Here is a 25,375-nt window from a genome sequence, read left to right as displayed (position 1 = left end):
CTGAAAAGGTATCCGATAGTAGAAAGAGTGCAGTCTGGCATTTTTTTAAACAACATCCAAATGATCAGCGCAAAGTCATCTGTCAAAAATGTTCAACTACCTTAAGCAGAGGTCAGAATCTTAAAAGTCTAAATACAAGTTGCATGCATAGACATTTAACCACCATGCATTTGCAAGCCTGGACTAACTACCAAACGTCCCTAAAGGTTGCAGCACCCTCGGCCAATGAAGCTAGTCAGCAACGCTACATCCCTTCCCTCACTGTAAGACCACCATTTCCCGCACCACCTGCAGTATCTGTGCAGCTTTCGTCGCCAGGCCAGAGCAGTCAGGGAATCACCAGGTTCGTAGTAGGAAACACTGCATGTAGGGCACTGGCAAGAATACCATCTCCAACCCTCTCTCAGTCTGCCATGTCCACCGGCACCCCCGCTAGTTTTCACGATCTCCAGCTCTCCAGTCCAGCTCACCCTACATGAGACTCTTGTTAGGAAAAGGAAGTACTCATCCTCGCATCCGCGTACACAGGGTTTGAACGCCCACATTGCTAGACTAATCTCATTAGAGATGATGCCCTACCGGTTAGTTGAAAGCAAAGCTTTCAAAGTGCTGATGGACTATGCTGTACCACGCTACGAGCTACCCAGTCGACACTTCTTTTCAAGAAAAGCCATCCCAGCCCTACAACAGCATGTTAAAGACCGCATCGTCCATGCACTCAGCCAATCTGTGAGTACAAAGGTGCACCTGACAACAGATGCATGGACCAGTAGGCATGGGCAGGGACGTTACGTGTCCATCACGGCACACTGGGTTAATGTGGTGGATGCAGGGTCCACAGGGGACAGCAATATTGGGACAGTTCTGCCTAGCCCACGGTCTAGGAAACAGTTGGCTGTTGGCGTTCGCCCCCCGTCCTCCTCCTCCTCGTCCTCCTGCAGAAGCGAGAGGTCATCCACAGACCGCAGTCGCACAATCACTCCATCCGCAGCTGCCACTGTTGCACACCAGGTGTCCCATTATGGGACAGATATTGGCAAGCGTCAGCAGGCTGTATTGGCAATGAAGTGTTTGGGCGACAACAGACACACCGCGGAAGTTCTGTCCAAGTTCTTGCAGAAAGAAACTCAGTCATGGCTGGGCACTGTACATCTTGAGGCAGGCAAGGTAGTGAGTGATAATGGAAGGAATTTCATGGCTGCCATAGCCCTTTCCCAACTGAAACACATTCCTTGCCTGGCTCACACCTTAAACCTGGTGGTGCAGTGCTTCCTGAAAAGTTATCCGGGGTTACCCAACCTGCTCCTCAAAGTGCGCAGACTTTGCTCGCATATCCGCCGTTCGCCCGTACACTCCAGCCGTATGCAGAACTATCAGCGGTTTTTGAACCTTCCCCACCATCGCCTAATCATCGACGTTGCAACAAGGTGGAACTCCACACTGCACATGCTTCAGAGACTGTGCGAACAGAGGCATGCTGTTATGTATTTGTGGGAGGATACACATACACGGGCAGGGAGTTGTCAGGTGTGCAGTGGTCGAAGGTACAAGACCTGTGTCAAGTCCTTCAGTGTTTTGAGGAATGCACACGGCTGGTTAGTGCAGACAACGCCATAATAAGCATGAGCATCCCCCTAATGTGTCTGCTGATGCAAAGTTTGACGCACATAAAGGAGCAGGCGTCTGCAGCCGAGGAAGAGGAAAGCCTTGATGACAGTCAGCCATTGTCTGGGCAGGGCAGTGTAGAGGACGCGTTAGCGGGCGAAGAGGAGGAGGAGGACGAGGAGGATGATGGGGATGAGTATTTTTTTAATGAGGAAGCTTCTCCTGGGCCAATAGAAATTGGTGGCGTTGCAAGGCCGGGTTCTGGTTTTTTGAGGGAGACAAGTGACGTAGATTTGCCTGTAACTGCCCCTCAACCCAGCACAACCGCAGATTTGACAACTGGAACTTTGGCCCACATGGCGGATTATGCCTTACGTATCCTCAAAAGGGACTCACGCATTATTAAAATGATGACCGATGACGATGGTTGGCCTGCCTCCTTGATCCTCGCTATAAAGGCAAATTGCAAAATATCATGCCACATGAGAACCTCGAACAAATATTAGCAACTAGTGTTGAGCGATACCGTCCGATACTTGAAAGTATCGGTATCGGAAAGTATCGGCCGATACCGGCAAAGTATCAGATCTAATCCGATACCGATACCCGATACCAATACAAGTCAATGGGACTCAAGTATCGGACGGTATCCCTGATGGTTCCCAGGGTCTGAAGGAGAGGAAACTCTCCTTCAGGCCCTGGGATCCATATTAATGTGTAAAATAAAGAATTAAAATAAAAAATATTGCTATACTCACCTCTCCGACGCAGCCTGGACCTCACCGAGGGAACCGGCAGCGTTCTTTGCTTAAAATGCGCGCATTTACTTCCTTCCGTGACGTCACGGCTTGTGATTGGTCGCGTGCCGCCCATGTGACCGCGACGCGACCAATCACAGCAAGCCGTGACGTAATTTCAGGTCCTGTATGCCTAATTCTGCATTCAGGACCTGAAATTACGTCACGGCTTGCTGTGATTGGTCGCGTCACGGTCACATGGGCGGCACGCAACCAATCACAAGCCGGAACGTAATTTTAAAATCCTGAATGCCTAGAATTAGGCATTGAGGACCTGAAAATTACATCACGGCTTGCTGTGATTGGTCGCGTCGCGGCCACATGGGCGGCACGCGACCAATCACAAGCCGTGACGTCACGGAAGGAAGTAAACGCGCGCATTTTAAGCAAAAAACGCTGCCGGTTCCCTCGGTGAGGTCCAGGCTGCGTCGGAGAGGTGAGTATAGCAATATTTTTTATTTTAATTCTTTATTTTACACATTAATGTTGTTTCGATACCGATACCCGATACCACAAAAGTATCGGATCTCGGTATCGGAATTCCGATACCCGCAAGTATCGGCCGATACCCGATACTTGCGGTATCGGAATGCTCAACACTATTAGCAACCAAACAAGCAACTATTGTAGAACGTTTGATTCAGGCATTCCCAGCACACAGCGCCGGTGATGGTTCTCACACAAGCTGCAGGGGGCTACAGGGCAGAGGTGTTAGAGGTGCACAAATCAGAAGTGGTGTTGGACAGAGGGGTTTTCTGACCAGGTTGTGGAGTGATTTCGCAATGACCGCAAACAGGACAGGTACTGCAGCATCTATTCAAAGTGACAGGAGACAACATTTGTCCAGTATGGTTACTAACTATTTTTCATCCCATATCGATGTTCTCCCTCAACCGTCATTCCCATTTGATTACTGGGCATCCAAATTAGACACCTGGCCTGAATTGGCAGAATATGCATTGCAGGAGCTTGCTTGCCCAGCAGCCAGTGTGCTATCTGAAAGAGTATTCAGTGCTGCTGGTTCAATATTAACTGAAAAAAGGACTCGTCTGGCTACCCAAAATGTTGATGATCTAACCTTCATTAAAATGAACCACTCCTGGATTTCGAATTATTTTGCCCCACCTTTCCCGGCTGACACCTAGCTTTCCTATAAAAAGGTCTTGCTTGTGGACTGGTCTTACTGAGTGTTCCAATCTCTTACTTTGCAGCAGCTGTTTGTCCACCATACGACATGATTACACCTCCCTAAATGGGAAAACTCCCCCCACGGGGCCGTGGTCTCACCACTTGGCGCAAGCACCCGTTAGAGTGCCGTTTGTCTGAAGAGGTGGGTGTGCCCGCTTTTGGTCGACGGCACTGCCACTGGGTCCCTCATAGTACAATAAAGTGTCTCTGGCGGTGGTGGCGCGCACCCAACGTCAGACACACCGTTGTAACATGAGGCGCCCTGGGCCTGTACCGCCGGCCACAAGAGAGTTCCCCCCCAGCTCAAACTGTGCTCTACCACGTGCAAAATTATCTCTCACAGCTCCACCAATGTTTAGTCTATGCGCTGACATCCTTCAATGCCTGGCACTAACAATACCAATTTGTTGACATGTATGATGCTAGTTTAAATAGTCAGGGTCAGTGTCCTATATTGACACCAGTAAATACTTAGCGCCAAATAACTATGTCTGAAACTCAGCAGAGGAGCCCACCACTGTACCTAAGTATGCCACCCTTTTGTTTTTTGTTTTGTTGTTTTGCGAGACATTAACATCTATTTATTTTTTGGGAGTACTAACTGTGTCAGACACTCCTTCCAATCGTCCTCCGCTGACCACACCAATGCTGCCTGTGTACCCCTGCAAGATAATTCAAACTTCATTGAGCCTAATGTTTTTTATTTTAGGCCTACTAAGTCTGTCTGCGGTCCCTCCTTCCAATAGTCCTCCGCTGACCACACCAATGTTGCCTGTGTACCCCTGTTGGCAAATTGAAGCTGCATGGAGCCTATTTTATTATTTTAGGCCTAGGAAGTCTGTCTGCGGTCCCTCCTTCCAATTGTCCTCCGCTGACCACACCAATCCTGCCCGTGTACCCCTGGAACCTATTTTAAAGTGCATAAAGCCTACTTTTTAAATTTAGTTTCTATTTATAAAGCCCTGATGGACTACGCTGTACCACGCTACGAGCTACCCAATCGACACTTCTTTTCGAGAAAAGCATTCCCAGCCCTCCACCAGCATGTAAAAGACCGCATTGTCCATGCACTCAGGCAATCTGTGATTAGAAAGGTGCTTACTGAGGACTAAGGGCATCTTTGTTGCCCGAAACGCGTCCAGGTGCTGGTTGCTCTCCGTCACCTTCATGCTGGTCATGTTCTAGCAGCGTTTTAAATGTTTAAATAAAATTTTGCATTTTTATCCCGGAGCTGGATCCACACCGTTTCTTTCTACATTAGAAAGGTGCACCTGACAACAGACGCATGGACCAGTAGGCATGGCCACGGAAGGTTACGTGTCCATTACGGCGCACTGGGTTAATGTGGTGGATGCAGGGTCCACAGGGGACAGCCTACTAAGTCTGTCTGCAGTCCCTAATTCAAATTGTCCTCCGCTGACCACACAAATGCTGCCTGTGTACCCCTGTAACCTTTTTTAAACTGCATTGAGCCTACTTTTTTGTTTAAGGCCTACTACCTGTGTCTGTCTGCGCCACTCAATACAGCTGTCCTCCTCTGAAAAAAGCTGAGCTTCAATTGTCAGGTTTTCAGCCTATAGGAATTTGAAAACTGCAGTGGGGCTACTAGTTTGGTTGGGCCTACTAACGGTGTCTGCCGCTCCTTGGTCTTCTACACTTTGCAAAGATTAGCTTCAATCTTCAGGCTTTAGGGCTATTTTTTAAAATAGGAAACTGCATTTGGGCTACTAGTTTGGTTGGGGCCTACTAACGGTGTCTGCCGCTCCTGGGTGTTCTCCTCCAGGTTTCCTTGTCTGAGCTTCAACCTTCAGGCTCTCATTAAGTAGTTGTTTAGATAGGAAACTGCATTTGGGCTACTAGTTTGGTTGGGGCCTACTAACGGTGTCTGCTGCTCCTGGGTGTTCTCCTCCAGGTTTCCTTGTCTGAGCTTCAACCTTCAGGCTCTCATTAAGTAGTTGTTCAGATAGGAAACTGCATTTGGGCTACTAGTTTGGTTGGGGCCTACTAACGGTGTCTGCTGCTCCTGGGTGTTCTCCTCCAGGTTTCCTTGTCTGAGCTTCAACCTTCAGGCTCTCATTAAGTAGTTGTTTAGATAGGAAACTGCATTTGGGCTACTAGTTTGGTTGGGGCCTACTAACGGTGTCTGCTGCTGCTTGGTGTTCTCCTCCACTTTACATAGACTAGCTTCAATCTTCAGGCTTTAGGGCTATTTTTTAAAATAGGAAACTGCATTTGGGCTACTAGTTTGGTTGGGGCCTACTAACGGTGTCTGCCGCTCCTGGGTGATCTCCTCCAGGTTTCCTTGTCTGAGCTTCAACCTTCAGGCTCTCATTAAGTAGTTGTTTAGATAGGAAACTGCATTTGGGCTACTAGTTTGTTTGGGGCCTACTAACGGTGTCTGCCGCTCCTGGGTGTTCTCCTCCAGGTTTCCTTGTCTGAGCTTCAACCTTCAGGCTCTCATTAAGTAGTTGTTTAAATAGGAAACTGCATTTGGGCTACTAGTTTGGTTGGGGCCTACTAACGGTGTCTGCTGCTGCTTGGTGTTCTCCTCCACTTTACATAGACTAGCTTCAATCTTCAGGCTTTAGGGCTATTTTTTAAAATAGGAAACTGCATTTGGGCTACTACTTTAGTTGGGGCCTACTAAAGGTGTCTGCTGCTGCTTGGTGTTCTCCTCCACTTTACATAGACTAGCTTCAATCTTCAGGCTTTAGGGCTATTTTTTAAAATAGGAAACTGCATTTGGGCTACTAGTTTGGTTGGGGCCTACTAATGGTGTCTGCCGCTCCTGGGTGTTCTCCTCCAGGTTTCCTTGTCTGAGCTTCAACTTTCAGGCTCTCATTAAGTAGTTGTTTAGATAGGAAACTGCATTTGGGCTACTAGTTTGGTTGGGGCCTACTAACGGTGTCTGCTGCTGCTTGGTGTTCTCCTCCACTTTACATAGACTAGCTTCAATCTTCAGGCTTTAGGGCTATTTTTTAAAATAGGAAACTGCATTTGGGCTACTACTTTGGTTGGGGCCTACTAAAGGTATCTGCTGCTGCTTGGTGTTCTCCTCCACTTTACATAGACTAGCTTCAATCTTCAGGCTTTAGTGCTATTTTTAAAAATAGGAAACTGCATTTGGGTTACTAGTTTGGTTGGGGTCTACTAACGGTGTCTGCCGCTCCTTGGTGTTCTCCACTTTGCAAAGACTAGCTTCAATCTTCCGGCTTTAGGCCTATTTTAAAAAATAGGAAACTGCATTTGGGCTACTTGTTTGGTTGGGGTCTACTAACAGTGTCTGCCGCTCCTTGGTCTTCTACACTTTGCAAAGATTAGCTTCAATCTTCAGGCTTTAGGGCTATTTTTTAAAATAGGAAACTGCATTTGGGCTACTAGTTTGGTTGGGGCCTACTAACAGTGTCTGCCGCTCCTGGGTGTTCTCCTCCAGGTTTCCTTGTCTGAGCTTCAACCTTCAGGCTCTCATTAAGTAGTTGTTTAGATAGGAAACTGCATTTGGGCTACTAGTTTGGTTGGGGCCTACTAACGGTGTCTGCTGCTCCTGGGTGTTCTCCTCCAGGTTTCCTTGTCTGAGCTTCAACCTTCAGGCTCTCATTAAGTAGTTGTTCAGATAGGAAACTGCATTTGGGCTACTAGTTTGGTTGGGGCCTACTAACGGTGTCTGCTGCTCCTGGGTGTTCTCCTCCAGGTTTCCTTGTCTGAGCTTCAACCTTCAGGCTCTCATTAAGTAGTTGTTTAGATAGGAAACTGCATTTGGGCTACTAGTTTGGTTGGGGCCTACTAACGGTGTCTGCTGCTGCTTGGTGTTCTCCTCCACTTTACATAGACTAGCTTCAATCTTCAGGCTTTAGGGCTATTTTTTAAAATAGGAAACTGCATTTGGGCTACTAGTTTGGTTGGGGCCTACTAACGGTGTCTGCCGCTCCTGGGTGATCTCCTCCAGGTTTCCTTGTCTGAGCTTCAACCTTCAGGCTCTCATTAAGTAGTTGTTTAGATAGGAAACTGCATTTGGGCTACTAGTTTGTTTGGGGCCTACTAACGGTGTCTGCCGCTCCTGGGTGTTCTCCTCCAGGTTTCCTTGTCTGAGCTTCAACCTTCAGGCTCTCATTAAGTAGTTGTTTAAATAGGAAACTGCATTTGGGCTACTAGTTTGGTTGGGGCCTACTAACGGTGTCTGCTGCTGCTTGGTGTTCTCCTCCACTTTACATAGACTAGCTTCAATCTTCAGGCTTTAGGGCTATTTTTTAAAATAGGAAACTGCATTTGGGCTACTACTTTAGTTGGGGCCTACTAAAGGTGTCTGCTGCTGCTTGGTGTTCTCCTCCACTTTACATAGACTAGCTTCAATCTTCAGGCTTTAGGGCTATTTTTTAAAATAGGAAACTGCATTTGGGCTACTAGTTTGGTTGGGGCCTACTAATGGTGTCTGCCGCTCCTGGGTGTTCTCCTCCAGGTTTCCTTGTCTGAGCTTCAACTTTCAGGCTCTCATTAAGTAGTTGTTTAGATAGGAAACTGCATTTGGGCTACTAGTTTGGTTGGGGCCTACTAACGGTGTCTGCTGCTGCTTGGTGTTCTCCTCCACTTTACATAGACTAGCTTCAATCTTCAGGCTTTAGGGCTATTTTTTAAAATAGGAAACTGCATTTGGGCTACTACTTTGGTTGGGGCCTACTAAAGGTATCTGCTGCTGCTTGGTGTTCTCCTCCACTTTACATAGACTAGCTTCAATCTTCAGGCTTTAGTGCTATTTTTAAAAATAGGAAACTGCATTTGGGCTACTAGTTTGGTTGGGGTCTACTAACGGTGTCTGCCGCTCCTTGGTGTTCTCCACTTTGCAAAGACTAGCTTCAATCTTCCGGCTTTAGGCCTATTTTAAAAAATAGGAAACTGCATTTGGGCTACTTGTTTGGTTGGGGTCTACTAACAGTGTCTGCCGCTCCTTGCTGTTCTCCTCCACTGAACAAAGCAGTGCCGCCTGTTTAATACTGTTAGCAATTTTGAATTGCATTTAGCCTAGTTACTTATTTGGGCCTACTCACGGTGTCAGCCTCTCATTACCGTTGTCCTCCACTGAACAAAGCAATGCCACCTGGTTAGAGGGGGGGCTGTAGGAACGAAGTTAACAAAAGCCCCCCATGACTGCGTTGCCAAGGGAACGCAGGGGAGCAATTTTTAAATAAGAATGCGGGTGTAGGTGATTGGTTTAGAGGAGGGGGAGGACCAAGGGGGTGGCTAGAGTTATGGGGCGGGCTATAGGAAAGTGCGGGAAAGGGGGGCCATTACTGTTTGTGATTCTGACCTGTGAAGACGTGGATGATGTCCTCCGTTACAGAGATTCTCGGGCAGCTGCGGGAGATGGCGAGGTCGCGGCGTGGAGGCTGGCTGGAGGACCAGCTGGCGTCGTTGCTGGGCAGTCCAGGTGCCCAGGGGACCAGATCCAGGAGGACCCGGCCTCCGGAGCGCCTTTCACCGGAGCTGGGACGGCGCGGCAGCCGCCGGCCTCGGAGCCCCTCTCGGGACCCTGCGGAGGGTGCGGGCCGGCGGTCACCTACCCTCCCCGGCCCCTCCTCCGGCAGGAATCCACGGGCCGGCGCTGCTGGCGCTGGACGTCGGATCGGAGCAGCAGCGGCGCAGGCCCAGAGTGAGTTACACGCTGCACCGGAAGTAGCTGTAGGAGTTCCGGGTCGCGGAGCCAACATGGCGGCGCCCAGCAGGAGCGGTACCCGGCGTGCAGCGGCGGTGTCTGCAGCGCCGGCGGCGTCACCGGCGACGAGAAGGAGAGGACAAGGAGCGGCGGCGGGGCAAGTGAGGACCAGCGGAGCGGCGGCGGACACCTCTGGGTTGGAACCCCCCCGGGGGCCCGGCAGGGGCGGCGCGGCGAGAGGAAGAATAACGGGCAGGCGCACCTCAACACCACAGCCTGGCCCAGCACGGCGGGGGCGATCTTCTGCAGCAGCTGGGGCTCGTGGCAGAGCTCAGCAGGAAGAAAGGTCAGGAGTCGGGCTGGCGGCCGCCAGGTCCAGGTCACCCAGAAGGTCCAGGGAGAATTCCATTTCGCCTGCTCCGGTCCCCCCTGGTGACGAGGAGGCCAGGGGCGCGGGCCTGGAGCAACACAGCGGCGCAGAGGATTCCGGTTCCAGGAGCGACCCGCGGGAGTTCGGGGATCGCACGGCTGGCGGGGACACAGCACCCGCGCAGCTTAGTGAGTATGAGAATAATTATGTTGTGGGGGGGGATTGTGGTACTCGGGTTGGGGATTGTTGTTATGGGGGGGTTGCTTTAGGGAGTGGAGGGCCTCGCACCGGGGAGGTCCCTGGGGTCAGGGAACTTTTGGCGGGTATGTCCCAGATTTTGAGGAGATTGGAGGGGGAGGGCCGGGATAGTGTGCGGTCGCCCCCGTTAGGTGCTTGGTTGCCAGCTTCAAGTACGGGTTCAGGAGTGGGAGTCGGATCGGGTAGGGAGAGTGAGCAGGTGTCGGCGGCAGGGGTGTCGGTACAGACCGACAAGGATAAGGGAGACAGGATTAAGTTGGATGATAGAGCCAAGGGGGAGGTTTACGTGTGTTTTGAGGGGCCATTGGGGGCACATTTAAAGAAAGAGGTGAAAGAGAAAATTTGGAGAGATGAATACGTTGAGATTTTCTCCTTGTTGCCCCTGGAGAAGTTCAATTTGGATAAGGGTAGGAAAGAGGACAGCAAGAAGGAGGAGGAGGAGAAGAGGCGTTGGCGATTGATACCGCAGACGTTTGTGAATTGGCAGCAGGCCTTTTTCATTTTGGCAGGTGTTATAGGCGAAAAGTTCCCGGAGAATTGTGTTGGTTTGTTCTGCTATGTTGATGCGATTGGGGAAGCATACAGGGCGTACGGAGGCCAGGCGTGGTTACGCTATGACGAGCAGTTCCGTCAAAGGAAGGCGATTAGACCCGAGATAAAGTGGGAGCAGAAAGACATAGGTTTGTGGTTAAAGGTGATGGCTCCGACGCGGTTTGGGCAGTCATTTCATGGGGCAGAAGGGAGTAGTGGTCAGCAGTCAGGGCAAGGAAGTGGGGGACAGGGGTCACAAGGGGTTAAGGACAAAACAGGGACGTGTTGGCAGTTTAATGACGGCCAATGCAAATACGGCGGTACATGCAAGTTCAAGCATGTCTGTTCCCACTGTGGAGGGGCCTCACATGGAGCGGCCAAGTGTTTTAAAAAAGCAAGAGGCAAGCCAGCAGTGGGTGGTAGCCATGGGGGCGACTCCGGTGAAGGTTCTAAAGATGGCCCCTTATCTAAGTAGGTATCCGGATAGGGAGAAGGCTACGTTGTTGTGGGATGGTTTTTCGGAAGGTTTTAGGATTCCGCATCCGTCTCATGTTATCCCCTTTTCGAAAAAGAATTTGAGGTCGGCTAACCTTCAGGCAGATGTGGTTACGGCTAAGTTGGCGAAGGAAGTTGAGTTAGGGCGTATGGCGGGTCCGTTTAGCGATTTACCTGTGGAAGGGGTGGTTGTTTCGCCGCTGGGGGTGGTTCCAAAGAAAGAGCCTAATAAGTTTCGCCTTATTCAGCATCTGTCTTATCCAAAGGGCCAGTCGGTTAATGACGGGATAGCGGAAGAGCTTTGCTCCGTGGTTTATACCTCCTTTGACGCTGCGGTGCAGTGGGTCCGGAGGTATGGCAAGGGTGCACTAATGGCTAAGACTGATGTTGAGTCGGCTTTCCGTCTACTTCCGGTTCACCCTGACAGTATCCCGCTTTTGGGGTGTTTTTGGAACGGGGGGTTTTATTTGGATAGGTGTTTGCCGATGGGTTGTTCGATTTCTTGCTCGCTGTTTGAAGCTTTTAGTACTTTTTTGGAGTGGGTAGTTCGGGATGTTTCTCAGGTTCCGTCTGTTATTCATTATTTAGACGATTTTTTGTTTGTGGGCCCCGCGGATTCTCTGTTGTGCGGGAATCTGTTGGCCGCGATGGAGTGGGTGTCAGGACACTTTGGTGTCCCCTTAGCGCGTGAAAAAACAGAGGGTCCTGTTACGGTGTTGAGTTTTTTAGGCATTCTCATTGACTCGGAGAAGATGGAGTGTCGCTTGCCTGAGGAGAAGTTGTTGGCTTTAAAGCAAGAGGTGTTGCGGTGCGAGAAGTTGCGCAAGATTACGTTGAAAGAACTTCAGTCTCTGTTGGGGCGGTTGAACTTTGCGTGCCGCATTATGCCGATGGGCAGGATATTTTGCAGGAGATTATCTAGGGCTACGGCCGGAGTGCGTTCAGCACATCATTTTGTACGCTTGAACAAAGAGCACAGAGAGGATTTGGCGGTATGGAGGCGTTTCTTGGAAAACTACAATGGTAGGGCCCTGATTCAACTGGAGGATTTGAACGCTTTTGATTGCGAGATTTTTACGGATGCGGCTGGTAGTGTTGGATACGGGGCTTATTGTGCCGGAAAGTGGAGTGTTGGAGAATGGCCTGATTGGTGGAGCGAAGCGGGTTTTACAAGAAACTTGACGTTGTTGGAGCTGTTCCCAATTGTTGTTTCAGTGTTCATTTGGGGCAGTGATTTTAAGGACAGGCGGATACGTTTTCATTGTGACAATTCGAGTGTGGTGTCAGTGATAAATAGTCTGTCGTCATCATCTCCTCCAGTAATCAAATTGGTTAGGGAGTTAGTTTTGCGGTGCTTGGAGTTGAATGCATGGATTTCGGCTGTGCATGTTCCCGGCATTCAAAATTCCATAGCCGATGCTCTGTCTCGTTTACAGTGGGAACGTTTTCGGGAGTTGGCTCCAGAAGCGGAAGATGCCGGAATGACATGCCCTTCTCATTTGTGGCGGATTGTTGCGGACGAGGAGGTCGGCTGATACAGTCTTCAGTGTCTGCAAGGAAGTGGTCAGGTTATGAGGCGTCTTGGCATTTGTGGGAAGGGTGGTTGGAACAGTTGGGTGCAGTGGAATCGGATTACGACAGGGTGATGGCTATTTTGCTTTTGATTGGTTCGGCGGAGGAATGGGGTTGGTCAGTGTCAAAATTGAATAAATTTATTGCAGGGGTTGCTTTTGGTTTTAGGCTTCAGGGTTCCGTTGATGCCACTAAGGATTTTTTGATTCGGCAGGCATTGAAAGGTTTTAGGAGGGGTTTTTCAAATTGTGATACTCGACGGCCTATATCTTTCGGGATGTTGGAGCGTCTGGGAGTAGCATTGGGGGAAGTTTGTAGTTCTGACTACGAGGCTGTTCTTTTTCGATTGGCGTTTTCGTTGGCCTTTTTTGGGGCGTTGAGAATAGGGGAGTTGGTTTCCCCTAGCAGGTTTGTGGCTGGGGGTTTGTTGGCGGAGGACATCGAATTTTGGTCAGGTGGGGTTGCCTTTTGGATCCGGCGGTCAAAGACTGATCAGTTTGGGAAAGGAAGACGCGTGGTGTTAGGAAAAGTGATTGGGGGGGCGATGTGCCCCTTTCGGTGTTTGGAGGATTATTGGGTTTTGGGTCCGGACAGGTCGGGACCACTGTTGCGACACCGTCAGGGTGAATTTTTATCGCGGTTCCAGTTTTCGGCGGTTTTGAAACAAGCGTTGGCAGTTTTAGGTCAGGACCCCTTGTCATTTGGGACGCATTCATTTCGAATTGGGGCAGCGTCTGAGGCGGCTAGTTTGGGGCTGGGTCCGGAGGTTATTCGTCGTATTGGTAGGTGGTCGTCGAATCGTTATTTATCTTATGTGCGGAATTGATTCTGTGGGGGTATTAATTATCGTTGTGTTTTTCAGGTCGGACCCCACTTCTGGCGTGGATTTTCGGACATTCTTTTGTGCATTGGGGGGCGATTCGTGCTGATGTTAGACAAGATGGTAGGCAATTGGGATTTCAGAGGGCGGTGATGGTGGTCCGATGGTTGGGTTTTCGGGGTATGTCTTGGCGAGGGTTTTTGACCGAGTTTTCCAGATCGGTTAGTTTGGATCGTTCCCCTGATATTGTAGTGGTACATTTGGGTGGTAATGATTTGGGTTCTAAGCCGGTGAGGGAATTAATTCGGGATATACGGTATGATTTTTTACGTTTGTGGGCATCCTATCCAGGCATGGTTACAGTGTGGTCTGACATAGTGCCCAGGAAAACGTGGAGGGCGGTACGCTCTATGAAGGGTATCAATAGGGCCCGGGTCAAGTTAAACAGGGCTGTGGCGAGTTTTGTTTCTCGCAATGGGGGGGTGGCGGTTCGCCACTTTGAGTTGGAAGCTGGGGTTGGAAATTATTGGAGGAGTGATGGCGTTCATTTGAACGATATTGGTCTGGATTTTTGGTTGTTGGCAATTCAAGAGGGGGTTGAGAGGGCCATGGCGGTGGTGGGGCACTCGCGAGCCTGAGGTGTTCAGTGCTGCTCGTGGTTGGCGGGGGGCGGGGTTCTTGGAGTTGGTTTTATGGGGCTGATCTGGCTTTGGTTTACTGGCTCTGGACGGGGATTTTACCTCGGGAGCTTTGGGGTTGGTTTGCCCGGTAAACGGGTTACACGGTGCCCTCGAGCTGGTGGTTACGGCTGAGGGTAAAGAAGGGTTTTTTCCATGTTGGTTTTGGGCTTTTGCCTATGAGGTGCCAGATTTATTAGCTCCAAGAACCCTCCCCTCAAGTTTTTTATACAAATGTATAAATGGTTGTATATGTTTGTTATTAATAAAATGGTCGCTGTGGCCAAATTATCCAAAAGAAATAATGGTTGTGTTTTAATTTTGGGGGGTATTGTTAGTTACGGGGTATAAGGATCAGGGGGTGGGTGATAGGCCTGGTATCTCGGAGGTCCCATCTTGGAGTGCGCAGTCAAGAGGGGGGGCTGTAGGAACGAAGTTAACAAAAGCCCCCCATGACTGCGTTGCCAAGGGAACGCAGGGGAGCAATTTTTAAATAAGAATGCGGGTGTAGGTGATTGGTTTAGAGGAGGGGGAGGACCAAGGGGGTGGCTAGAGTTATGGGGCGGGCTATAGGAAAGTGCGGGAAAGGGGGGCCATTACTGTTTGTGATTCTGACCTGTGAAGCCCACCCACCCTCCCTTTTGGTTTTGGTCCTTGTTTTGGGCGTTGGTAAGGGTAACGGAGGTATAGTTGGGGGAGTAGGGGCTAATTTTGTGTTCTGTTGAGGTATATATGTCATACTGTCGTCACAGTGGCTGGTTTGGCGGGGGGCGGGGTTCTTGGAGTTGGTTTTATGGGGCTGATCTGGCTTTGGTTTACTGGCTCTGGACGGGGATTTTACCTCGGGAGCTTTGGGGTTGGTTTGCCCGGTAAACGGGTTACACGGTGCCCTCGAGCTGGTGGTTACGGCTGAGGGTAAAGAAGGGTTTTTTCCATGTTGGTTTTGGGCTTTTGCCTATGAGGTGCCAGATTTATTAGCTCCAAGAACCCTCCCCTCAAGTTTTTTATACAAATGTATAAATGGTTGTATATGTTTGTTATTAATAAAATGGTCGCTGTGGCCAAATTATCCAAAAGAAATAATGGTTGTGTTTTAATTTTGGGAGGTATTGTTAGTTACGGGGTATAAGGATCAGGGGGTGGGTGATAGGCCTGGTATCTCGGAGGTCCCATCTTGGAGTGCGCAGTCAAGTCCTGTTACCAACTTTGAACTGCATTTAGGCCACTTTATTATTTGGGCCTATATCTGTGTTTCCTCCTCATCCTGCCAATTGCCCAGCCAGTGATAGATGAGTCTGCTGGTACATTGACCCAGACCACTACATTCCCCTTGCACGCTACACAGCCAGAATCTGACCCTGCTGAAAGTCTGGTTCCCCTTCCCGCATACTATAAAACCTTACACGGGGACAAAGAGGAAGGTGCAGATGAAAGTGCAGGTTCCTTCATCAGGTGGGGGGGCATACTCGTTGGCGACATCACTGGCACATGGCCCCTCATAGTACGCAAAAGTGTCGCTGCCGGTAGGAGGCGCCCCGCCGTGCAAACACACCGCCGTACTTTGAGGGGCCCTGTGCCAGTGCCAATGCGAACGAGTGGGCCCCCCTGCTTGCTCAGGATCACAGCACTTGCAAAGTTGAAATACTTACCTCTCCCTGCTCCACCGCCATGACGTAGTCCACGTTTCCTGGGCCCACTAAAAACTTGAACCAGCCCTACCCCCCACAACTTTACCCAAATGACCCCCAATTTCCAATGCCTAAATATTATTATAGGGTAAATTAAGATTGGAAAGCTTCAGTAACAACAATGGATGTTTTTGCCATTAAAATGGGAACTCTATGTGTTTTCCTGGCCCCCACTCACTGCCGACTATGCTTCCCCATTGACTTGCATTGGGTTTCGTGTTTCGGTCAATCCCGACTTTTCGACATAATCGGCTGATCTCACTCGACTCGACTTTTGAGATAGTCGGGTTTCGCGAAACCCGACTCGACCCTAAAAAAGTAAAAGTCACTCAACCCTATTGGTGAGCCTAAGAAAAGTAGTGACAAGCCCATTGGTTTCTTGGAATAATATACAGGTGATAGAAAATGATCCCTTCTCCTGAGTAAAGGGTGCCCACTACAAACAATGTAATGTTCCTAGGCCCCCATCGCTACCAGAGGATGGTCCCTTCACTCCACGCCACTCAAATAATACAATTATAAATAAAATATTCACATGGCCACAAGTCCATTATGGCAAGAGTGATCTATTAGTTTTATTGCACCTGTTGCATAGAGTAACTGAATGATAGACCAGGGCTCCCTACTCCACCATTGAACCCAGCTATATCTGTGTCTCGAAGATGCAGATGAAGTGGAAATCGGGACATGTCATCAACCTTCAGTGAAACTTCTTCCCAAATCAAGGACTGTCCTATATCTGGGATGGTTGGCAGGAATGCATAAGTGATGTCATTATTTCTGCTGTTGAGCAGTCCATAAAGATGTTTAGAGCTATGGATAGACAGGCATCCATGGAAGGAAGTCATAAAGCGACTAAGAAGACCCATGGAAGAATTAATACTCAGTCGTGGCGTATAAACAAGGCGGGCTATGATAGGCAATAGCCTTCCAAAGACCCACAATGGCAGATGGCACCTAAGGACAAACAAAAGCTCAGTGCCTTTGGAGTGAGACTGGAAGATTGAGGTTTCTTTGGCATTCTTTCACATTATTGATATACAAATGTACAGTTTGTGGCTTGATGTCAGGGGTGGGGAACCTTTTTCCTGCCAATGGTCTTTTGGATATTTATACCATCCATACAAATTGTGCGCTAACTCTCCTCACAAAGTACGTCCTAATGCTGGTACTTGTACCAAGACGTAATCTTTCATTGCATGTTCTTCAACGTTCAGTAGTGAGTGCTGCTTGCTCACAGAGCAAGAAGAAATTAATGGGCCAGTGGCCATCAATATAAAGCTGCCAGCCCAAGCACTGTGGTCCCAGGGAATCTGCCCAGGGGCTGAATAAAAGGTCATCAAGACCACGGTCCTGAAGTTCCCCATCCCTGCTCTATGTCTTTGGTACCATCCAACATACAGTAGGTTCTTCTCCCATCAACAATACATTACATACAACTGTGTAGGCTTTTGTTACTTTACTATTTGTAGTTTTTATTTTTGCTTTATCTCACAGACAGTATTTTGCTCTCAACATTGACATATGCCGCGTTATACTTGCATTTTTCACCATCATTTCTTGAACGAGATCTTCATCGATTCTCGTCTGTATGGAAATGTTGACCTTTTGAAATGTTACGTTAATTACATTATAATTATCTATCCTGGGGATAGCAAAGACAAATTTGGTTTATGGGAGAAAATATCTTCTTCTTTTCAGTAGGAGTGTGGATCAGCGTGTTGTGTTTCTTAATTACCTTGTTTGTGCATTTAAGAGAATAAAGCACATATTTGGGGAAGAGCTTCTTTCTTTGTTACTTCCACAAAGATCCATCCTGACAAAGCTCCAGAAATACTTTCTATAGTCAAAGATCTCTTCTAAGTACTGGATAGTATGAATCTGAAGTTCTCTTCTTTCGTACCTTTCATATTGGCTCCAAAAATATACCAAGACAAGTGGCGTGAAACAACCATTTTTGGAAAAAATTGTTTGCCGTTACTTTGTTGGTAATTCTTTATTCTACATGTACGTATCTCAAGAATATTGGATAAATTGGAGTCACTATCAAAATTCATGGAAATAGGAGGATAGATACAACTGTAATTTATGTTTAGCCATTAGTTAAGAGTCTAAAGTCTCTCTGGATAATGTTGGGTCTCTAAGACTACGTGCACATGACATCTTTTTCTGATGGGTATGCTCCATAAGGTCTGAGGTCTCTTAGGACTGCATCCAACCCCTTTCAAGAACTTTACCACAAATAGAGCCTTAGTAATGTCAACATGATCGCGATATATATATGGCTATGGGTAAATGGATGGCAACCGATAGTAGACAACAGCTTGTTCCTTATAAACTAATTTTCTCTTCTGTGCTGGCACACACTCTTCCAAAATTGTTTCTTTAGTGATTTATAGCTTTCTCTCACTATTGCTAAGCTGTGAAGACCTCTGGCTATCCTGATACATCCTAAAATAACTGCTGCTCCCTTACACAGGAGCTCTCATGAGTTCTCTGACAAAGTTGCCGATTTTGATTTGGTTGTTATACCTTGAGAAAGGCGCAGAAATGCGCTGGTATTAATAAAAACCATTTTGGAATCCCAAGGCTCTTCATTCCCGAAGCGCAGCTCATCAAAACGTTCCAGTTCCATTTTTGCCAAAGTTGCCGATTGACATATTGGATGGCGGCTTATCTCCAAAAGTACAAAGCAATCTGCAGGCTGAAAACAGACATTATCGACTGACATTTATTCTCATGATTAGTGTTGAGCATTCCGATACTGCAAATATTGGGTATCGGCCGATATTTGCTGTATCGGAATTCCGATACCGAGTTCCGATATTTTTGCGATATCGGAAATCGGAATCGGAAGTGTGCGGTGCGTATGGTTCCCAGGGTCTGGAGGAGAGGAGACTCTCCTTCAGGCCCTGGGATCCATATTCATGTAAAAAATAAATAATAAAAATAAAAAATATTGATATACTCACCCTCGGACGGCCCCTGGCTCTTAGCGGTGCATCCGTTCCTAAGAATGCAGGGAGTGAAGGACCTTCGATGACGTCGCGGCTTGTGATTGGTCACGTGAGCGGTCACATGAGCGGTCACGTGAGCGGTCACGCGACCAATCACAAGCCGCGACGTCATCGAAGGTCCTTCACTCCCTGCATTCTTACGGAGGCAGACGCTTGGACCGGTGAGAGCCAGGGCCGTCGGAGGGGTGAGTATATCAATATTTTTTATTTTTATTCTTTATTTTATACATGAATATGGATCCCAGGGCCTCAAGGAGAGTTTCCTCTCCTTCAGACCCTGGGAACCATTCCGATATTTTGTGTCCCATTGATATGCATTGGTATCGGGTATCGGTGTCGGCGATATCCGATATTTTTTGGATATCGGCCGATCCAATCCGATACCGATACCTTTGCATATCGGAAGGTATCGCTCAACACTACTCATGATCATTTGATCAGGACCCCATATAAATTAGACTGTGGGCCAAGCCCACCGATATCGTAGGACTTGACCGTCATGATTTAGGCATATGATTAGGAATCGTTCACTAGGGGCACTGCTAATTAAAAGTAGTCACCATACTCATCAACTATAGATTCCAGGCAATATGAAACCCATGTAAATTCGACAATAGATTGGATTTTGTGAGTCTATTAAATGAAGTACAGCTAAGGCATTACTTACTGCAAACACTTTTTGTACAGATTGCTAAGCTTCTATGTGTTTTTTCCGATTTGCTTTACTTGTTAATAGAGGAATATTGAACCTATTTTAAAATCCATTTTTGCTACCTACCATGTATCCTGAGACACAAATCAAGAGTGACATTAGCACAGGGACAGGGGAATCCATAATACTTGTAAGTAGCGTATTTCTTAGCTGCTAACTATGTTTGACAAGAAACACTTGGCACGGAGTATGTAAGCCAGCTTTAAATTCCACTGCTCAATTTTTTTCACTTGGGTCAGGTGCTAGAGGTGCAGGTTAAAAATGTATACACTATACTAAAGGAGCATTTATGCTGCATAACTATCATAAAAGAGCGTTCCTATAAAGCCTCGATCACGATAATCTTTCAGCCTAAATATTTCGTCAACCGCCCCATGTACGAGCCAATCATTTGTTTGCACAAAAGATCGTCGTTCTTGGCAGCGAATCTTCTTGTGTGCTGCCTAGAACAATGCAACTCTATACTCACTGAACAATCTATCATCACTCAGTGCATATTTCTGGACTGTGGTCTACCTGGCTATTAAATGACTGCTGATCGGCAAAGATGTTGCCTATCAGTGGTCACTTAATCCTGCACATCAAGGAGTAAAAATGTACCTTTAGGAAAGGTCATCGATGTTCAATCACTAATGGAACAACTTTGGAGACTTTCACTGCTCAGAACAATAAAGGGACTGCAATGTTTAAACATTTACAGTAACCCACCATCTTAAAGGGGGACCTTTCACTGGATTTTTTTAATATAGCCCAACAACCTCATCCAATTGCTACAGCTCCACTGATTTTGGAACAGTTTTTCTTTTTCTTCTGTGCCCTTCCTTTCCAAAGATAATAATGGTGTCAATTTTCCCTTCAATTAACTGGGCGTGTACCACAAAACTTCCCTGTGGGTGTGGTCATGTTTTGGCCAGTATCAGGGGAGAAAAACACCCACACATAAGTTGGCTGCAGGAAACATTTTGCATCAGTAATTCCAAGGGGCATAACTTTGGAAAGGAGGGGCCCAGAAGAAAAAGAAAAACTGTTCCAGCATCAGTGGAGTAGCGGCAATTGGAAAATGAACTCTGTTTAAATTTAAAAAATCCAATGAAATGTCCCCTTTAAAAGGTGCATTCTCTAGGCAGCTGGTGAGTCTTATGTTTGTACATCATCATAAGCTTCTGCTTGTTCTCAAGATGCAGCGTAGCACTTTCTTTATCAGTGAGAAGAAAACAGCTGCCTGTCCATAATATTGGACCTTATTTGGGTCATGTGCCTCCTCATGGGGAAGGGTGTGTTCTGTATGTTTTTTTAAATGATTTTAAATTGGTTGGTGTATTTTTGCTGTAATAAAGTTTGTATTTTTTCATATAAAAAGTGTGCACATACTTATGCATAGGCTTTTTCAGGTTCTTTTCGAAGAAAACAGCTGCCATGATGGAGTCTAATAATTCACAAAATTAAACAAATGTATTAGCTATTATAGGTATTACTATTATTATTATTTCATAATTGCATTTTACAAATTCAACGATTGGAGGTTGTGCTATCAGAAAACGACGTGTTGCTCGAATCACGTTTTTATATTGAAAGCATTTTTTTTAAATTTCTGATAACGAATGTAGTTTTTCATTTTCTATATCATGAAACCTTCATTTTTTACAGTGTCTATAAACCTAATATTAGGCTCATATTTTCTATTCTGTAAAGATCACTTCTCAGCAGTCCTACAGGCCGGATTACAATGACAGACTATACATAGATTACACAGGATCCGATATTCACAATAGGTGGTGATCACAGCTCATCTCCTCCCCCTTCCTGCATAGTGATCTCGACACAGGTTCACACAGCATGCCTAGAAAATTCTTCCATAGTAGTTAAAGAGTCAGATCCTACCTGTTGCTATGTACGGTCCATGTTGCAGCTGCAAAGCATATTTTTAATGAAATGGATAAAAAAAATGATCTGTACCAATATATGGTTTTAGACGTGCAAAATATTAGAGGTTATACATTCCCTTTAAAGCTAATCATAGGGCAATGCATATAAATGATTTATTTGCTGATTAACTCAAGGTTATTTTATAACCAGGAGTTAATATTTAGAGCAAAACTTCCGTAAAGGGGGTGAAAATGACTTGCGAATTGGGTCATTTTGTCTTCACCCGTCATCAACACTTTATGTTGATGGAGACTTCGAGAACCTAACGAGCTTGGCTCATTTTCCATGCCATTCAACCAACTCAACGTAATAAACAGCTAGTCAATCAAAGTAAAACTTTCCATAGATAAAACAATCCTGTATGATTTCATTAATGGGTCTTCTCCTCCCAGTAGATGCATTTCGACTTTATTTCCAAGTAAAAGGCTTCACTCATGTTAGGTAAGAGTTAACAATTTCACAGGTCCTAAAGTATATGATTCAAATTGAGCCATAAACCTGGAGATACAGGCCGCGGTTTATGAGGCTATTTCATTAGAGAAGCATAGTAAAATAAAAAACATAAAACAAAAACGCTACATGTAATAACCTACAGACACAACTTAAATATCCATAATATTTTAAATAGTCATAGAAAGGGATCTGGGTTATGCAAGTTTTAGCAAATGATCTAGAAAAAGTATTAAAATGGACCTTGCGGGCATGGAAAAAAATATGGGAACATTTTAATTTACCATCTTGGCGTCCCGAGGGTCCATTAGAATCAAGGTGACTAACTCATGAATTCCGACAACTGTCACTTAACATTCTCTTAAGGTGTCTCCAGAAGGACGAGAAAAGTTTTCAACTTGAAGATCAGATTGAATATACACTGCTCAAAAAATAAAGGAACACTTAAACAACAGAATATAACTCCAAGTAAATCAAACTTCTGTGAAATCAAACTGTCCACTTAGGAAGCAACACTGTTTGACAATGAATTTCACATGTTGTGGTGCAAATGGAATAGACAAGGGGCCGTAGGAGGGCAACAACCCAGCAGCAGGACCGCTACCTCTGCCTTTGTGCAAGGAGGAACAGGAGGAGCACTGCCAGAGCCCTGCAAAATGACCTCCAGCAGGCCACAAATGTGCATGTGTCTGCACAAACTCCATGAGGATAGTCTGAGTGCCCAACGTCCACAGATGTGGGTTGTGCTCACAGCCAGGGCCGGCTCCAGGTTTTCATGGGCCCTGGGCGAAAGAGTCCCAGTGGGCCCCTTTAACACATACCACAATTCATAATGCACCGATACGGCAGAGAAATAAAGGTATAGTACAATGCCAAAGATTTCACTTACTTCTTACATTACATGAGTGATATCTATTGTACATTCTACATTAGCTCAGAAACAGGACAGTATAGTCCTCTATACAGAATAATGAGCCCCATATATTGCTCCAAACAGAATAATGAGCCCCATATATTGCCCCATACAGTATAATGACCCCATATCGTGCTCCATACAGTATAATTGGCACCACATAGTCCTCTATACAGAATAATAAGCCCCATATATTGCTCAAAACAGATTAAAGAGCCTCATATAATGCTCCATACAGTACAATGGGCACCACAGAGTGCTCCATACAGAATGAGCCGCATATATTGCTCCATACGGAATTGACCCCATATAATGCTCCATACAGTATAGTGACCACATATGATTCTCCATACAGTATATGATGGTCCCCATCTATTGCTCCATATATAATGGGCCTCATATAATGCTCCATACAGTATATGATCGGCCCCATACAGTATACTGAGTCCCATATATTTCTCCATACAGAATGGGCCCCATATGATGCTCCATACAGAATGGGCCCATATAATGCTCCAAAAATAATTGGCCCCATAAGATGCTCCATGTATAATGGGCCCCATATAATGCTCCATATATAATTGGCCATATAAAATGCTCCATATGTAATTAGTCCCATAAGATGCTTCATATATTATTGGCCCCATATACTGCTCCATATGTAATTGGCCCCATATACTGCTCCATATTGAATTGGCCCCATAAGATGATCCATATTAAATTGGCCCCATATAATGCTCCCTATAGAATTGGCTTCATAAGATGCTCCCTATATTATTGGCCCCATAAAATACTCCATATAGAATTAGCCCCATATAATGCTCCATATATGGGCCCCTTCTGATGGTCCCCATATATTGCTCCAAATATTAAAAAAAAAATGAAATACTCACCTCTCGTTGCTTGACTCTGCTCTGCTCTGAACTCCTCACTGTCGGCATCTTCCTGCTCTCTGTGCTGCGACTGCTCAGGCAGAGGGCACGCACTGGTGATGTCATCGCGCCCTCTAACCTGAACGTCACAGTCAGAGGATGGAAGATGCTGCAGCGCTGGAACCAGGAGAGGTAAATATCGCAAGTGCCTGGGCCCGGAGCAGGTGGGGGTCCACTCGCGGGGGCCGGCACTATAGCACGCCAGTGTCCCCGACGGTGAGTGGGCCCCCTGCCTGCTCAGGGCCCCGGCACTTGCCCGGGTGCGCCGGGTGCTGACGCCGGCCCTGCTCACAGCCCAACACCGTGCAGGATGCTCCAGAGTCTCGAGATGCCATGGAGAGCGATCTGCTGCCTGCTACATCCTTCACCATGACCGGTTTGGCAGTGGGTCAGTAATGGTGTGGGGTGGCATTTCTTTGGAGGGCGCACAGCCGTCCATGTGTTCGCCAGAGGTAGCCTGACTGCCATTAGGTACCAAGATTAGATCTTCAGACCCCTTGTGAGACCATGTGCTGGTGCGCTTGGCCCTGGGTTCCTCCTAATGCAGGACAATGCCAGACCTCATGTGGCTGGAATGTGCCAGCAGTTCCTGCAAGATGAAGGCATTGAAGCTATGGACTGGCCCACCCATTCCCCAGACCTGAATCTGATTGAGCACATCTGGGACATCATGTCTCGCTCCATCCACCAACGTCACGTTGCACCACAGACTGTCCAGGAGTTGATGAATGCTTTAATCCAGGTCTGGGAGGAGATCCCTCAGGAGACCATCCACCGCCTCATCAGGAGCATGCCCAGGCATTGCACAGTAGGGAGGTCATACAGGCACGTGGAGGCCACACACAATACTGAGCATCTTTTCCTTGTCATGAGGCATTTCCACTGAAGTTGGATCAGCCTGTAATTTGATTTTCCACTTTGATTTTGAGTATCATTCCAAATCCAGACCTCCATGGGATATTTATTTTGATTTACAATGATAACTGTTATGTTTTATTGTTCTGAACACATTCCACTATGCAATGAATAAGAATTTGCAACTGGAATATTTTATTCATAGATATCTAGGATGGGGTATTTTAGTGTTCCCTTTATTTTTTTGAGCAGTGTATGTTCTCAATGCAAAGTTTATATCAGAGCTCATTCACACTTCTGATTTTCTTTGGATGAGGGCGATTCATGGATTTTCCGGATAGCACTCCTACCTATGACATTCTGTTGGGCTGTGTACATGTCCAATTTTTTACTCAGACCATTGGTTTGTGGAAAATATGTGAGTTTGATTCGAGGGTCAGATCAAAAAGGCAATCAAGTCAATGGGTCCTTAAAAAAAGACTGACCACCCTTGGATGACTTCCCAATTTTCATGGACTGAGAGAATGGAAAAAGCGGAGAAACCTTTTTTTAATTTCACCATGTACAAGAAAAACGGATGACACTCGGACTATGATCAAAGTTGGATCAGAATAATGGATTTCTCGTACGTGAGAAAATTGTACATCTGAATGAGCCCTAAATCATTTAATGTATCGAGTCTGAAAGGGCTAATGTCTTTATCGACCTATTCTTCCATCAGATCTCCTATGTAGACTATGGATGATTGAAAAACATGTAGTATAGGAGCAAACTAGATGACTAAGTTGACTTGTTGAACTTTTTAAAAAGTAACTAAAGGTTTGGGACAACATTTTTAATTTTTGAGTCCCTTTAGTTGTTTGAGGATCAGTTTTTAAACCCCAACTGATTGCTCCAAAGACACCTTCGAAGAGCAAAGTTC

This window comes from Ranitomeya variabilis, chromosome 4, assembly GCF_051348905.1.
Source record: "Ranitomeya variabilis isolate aRanVar5 chromosome 4, aRanVar5.hap1, whole genome shotgun sequence".
Classification (NCBI taxonomy): domain Eukaryota; kingdom Metazoa; phylum Chordata; class Amphibia; order Anura; family Dendrobatidae; genus Ranitomeya; species Ranitomeya variabilis.
The sequence above is the reverse complement of the archived record's forward strand: the minus strand, read 5'-3'. Positions refer to the sequence as shown.